General features: G+C 41.4%; 1 non-coding gene across 1 annotated transcript; it reads left to right on the top strand.

The window, feature by feature from the left end:
* Positions 1-2,730: 2,730 nt before the first annotated feature.
* Positions 2,731-2,837, top strand: LOC120271264. Its single transcript, XR_005539883.1, has one exon. It is a non-coding gene; the product is annotated as a small nucleolar RNA R71 (small nucleolar RNA).
* Positions 2,838-3,213: the final 376 nt, after the last annotated feature.

Genomic DNA, 3,213 nt, shown 5'->3' with positions numbered 1-3,213 from the left:
TCATATTTTATCACACTTATCACTATTCATCTTCCATATTAGTTAAGAAACAACTCAAGTGTCTTTATTCCCTACTCTCTGTTTATACGATACCCACTCATCTGGGATTATTACTTAGACAACCATGCACTTGCGGTTTACGCGCATCTTCGGACGTGTCAGTCCTAGACCGCCCTGTATGGGGGCCGTATGAGGGTGGCCATATGGGGGCCGTCTGGGATGGTATAGAGCCACTGGATTGGCTCTGTATTCATCTCAGACGGCCTCCATACACCCTAGGATGGCCGTATGACTTTTAAACTCTCTTAAAACTTTGAAATCTTGCTTCAAATGATGTAAATATGATATGGCAAGCTCTAAGACTTCTGCAAAAATGAATGAAATGAATAAAACGACGATATAGCACATAAAATGACACCAAAATATGAGTTTCTCAAGAAGTTGCACAAATAAACAACAATTAAATCGATGAGAACAATGTGCCAAGTGTGTGAGCATGAACTTATTCAAAAACAAACAAGTCTAAGAAATAAGAAAAGTGAAATGAACTAAGGCCTAAAATACAAAAAATGCAATAAAACACCCCCAACGCTTGGGTTGCCTCCCAAGAAGCGCTTGTTTAACGTCACAAGCCTGACGTACCTCATTCCTTACCTCATGGGGGTTCAAAGAGTTTGAAGCCACCCCCAATTTCCCTTGGAGTGTTGTTTCTTCCCTGAAAATTCAGTGACAACATTGAAAAGACCTCGAATTGCTCATGAGTAGACAGTGGTGAAAAATTTACCTTCCCTCCTTGAGATGTGAGGTGATGAAGCTTGGTACCTTTCTTTTTTCTCCCATGAATCTCCCTCCATATTTTCTTAACAAATGATTATTTTTTCTCTTTTTCCTTAGCATTGGTGAAGGTTACCTTCTCTTTTGGTTGCTTCAAGTTGTGAATTTGAGGATGGAAGTGAGGTTCTTCTTGTTGTTCATTCTCTAACTCTCCCAAATACTCATCCAAAGGGTTTATTGAGAGCACCTCCTGCACACAATCAGAAATTAACCTATCAGTTTCATCAATGAAGTAAAGTGTGTCATCATGATCTAAAGAATGTTTCATAGAAGCAGGCAAAGTGTACACCACTTTCTCTTCTCCGACTCTTAACATTAATTTCCTTCCTTTCAAATCAATTAGGCCACCTGAGGTGCTAAGGAATGGTCGGCCAAGAATCAATGGTGTCTCCACATCCTCATCGATGTCCATGATCACAAAATCCACAGGAAAGACAAATTTGTCTACTCGGCCAATCACATCTTCAACAATCCTACGAGGTTTCCTTGTTGATCGATCCACCAATTGTAAGGTCATCCTCGTGGGCCTTAACTCATCCAAGCCAAGTTTCAAATACATGGTGTAGGGCATGACATTTATGCTAGCCCCTGATTCCGCTAAAGCATTTTCTTGGACTCCTCCTTCAAGCATGCACGGGATAATGAAACTTCCGAATCTTTCAACTTTTGTAGGAGCTTCTTTTTCAAAATAGCCGAGCAATTTCCTGTAAGTGCAACCGTGTCTTCTTCCTCCAACTTTCTCTTGTTCGTAAGGAGCTCTTTTAAAAACTTGGCATATTTAGGCATTTGTATCAATGCTTCAACTATCGGGATGTTCAAATGGAGTTGTTTGAAAATGTAAATGAACTTTATGAAGTGAATATCCTCCTTGTCATGCTTCAATCTGGTTGGATAAGGGATTGAAGGCTTGTACTCAGATGATTTTGATGGTCCTTGTTGTTGGGGCTTATCATTTCTTCCCCGATTTTTGTCTTCACTATTTTTTTCAACTAGCTTGGGGTCTTCCCTGAAGGCTACCCCACTTTCCTTGACACTTGGGTCAACTTCGACCCTTGTCTCCACTTGCCTCCTGCTTCTAAGGGCAATGGCCTTCAAGTGCTCCCTTAGATTGTCTTCCGTGTTACTAGGAAGACAACCTAAAGGATGTTTAGAATTTACCTTGGTGAGTTCCCCTACTCGATGCTCAAGTGATTTTATAGAAGCTTGGAGGTTTCTCAAAATAGAACCTATCTCACTGAACTGTTTGCCGTGCTGAGTGAGTTGAGCATTCACCTTGCCAAATTGTGCATCCATGCTACTAGTTAGTCTATTAAACCTGGCATCAGTACTGGGAATGAACTTGGCAAGAACCACTTCAGTAGAAAATTCTTCTCAAAAGCCGGTTGTTGAAATTGAGATCCTTGGTGTGGTGCGCCACTTTGTTATTGGCCTTGGTTCCATGCAAAATTTGGGTGGTTCTTCCATCCCGAATTGTACGTTGAGCTATATGGATTCCATTGATTTCGTTGCCCCCCAATGTAGTCAACATTCTCAATGGAAGCAACAGAGGAGCTAGCAATCAAAAATTAGGCTGTACCATGCCCACCACTGCAAGTACTAGAACTCATCACTGATTCTGACCTCGAACTACTGCCCATAAGAAGATCAAGTTTTTGAGTTAACAAATCAACCTTTGTGGCTAAGGCATCATTGCTACTCACTTCATAAATTCCAGCAGTCTTTTGTGAAGATCCCCTTGAGGCCCAATGTGACTCATTGCTTGCCATAGACTCAAGTAATTGCTCAGCCTCATCGGGATACTTGTTGCTAAGGGAACCACCCGCCGTGGCATTAATGAGTTGACTAGTGGCATAATTCAGCCCATTGTAGATGATTTGTACGTGCATTCATGAAGCAAAACCATGATGGGGGCAACTTCTAAGGAGATCCTTGAATCTCTCATAGGCTTCAAACAATGTTTCGGATTCCCCTTGTTTAAAGGCTGAAATTTCTTGTCTTCATTTGACCGCTTTGCTTGGCGGAAAATACCTCCCAAGGAACTTCCCAACCATATTCTTCCATGTTTTTATTGACCCCGGAGACAATGATGTAAGCCAACGATATGCCCCGTCTCTTAAACTGAATGGAAATAGCCTCAAATGGATAGCATCGTCCGATACCACATTAATCTTGAATGTAGAGCAAATTTGGAGGAACCAGGAAAGGTGGTCATGTGCATCTTCATTTGCAAGACAATTGAATTGAACCGAGTTATGGACCATGCCAATTGTACTTGCTTTAATTTCAAAATTGTTGGATGCCACGGATGGTGCATGAACACTAAACTAATTACCCGTGAATTGAGGTCTTTCATATTGGGATAGAGTGCGTCACTCTTCA

Source organism: Dioscorea cayenensis, chromosome 10 (genome assembly GCF_009730915.1).
Source record: "Dioscorea cayenensis subsp. rotundata cultivar TDr96_F1 chromosome 10, TDr96_F1_v2_PseudoChromosome.rev07_lg8_w22 25.fasta, whole genome shotgun sequence".
In the NCBI taxonomy this organism is placed as follows: Eukaryota; Viridiplantae; Streptophyta; class Magnoliopsida; order Dioscoreales; family Dioscoreaceae; genus Dioscorea; species Dioscorea cayenensis.
This window is presented reverse-complemented; position numbering and strand designations above follow the sequence as displayed.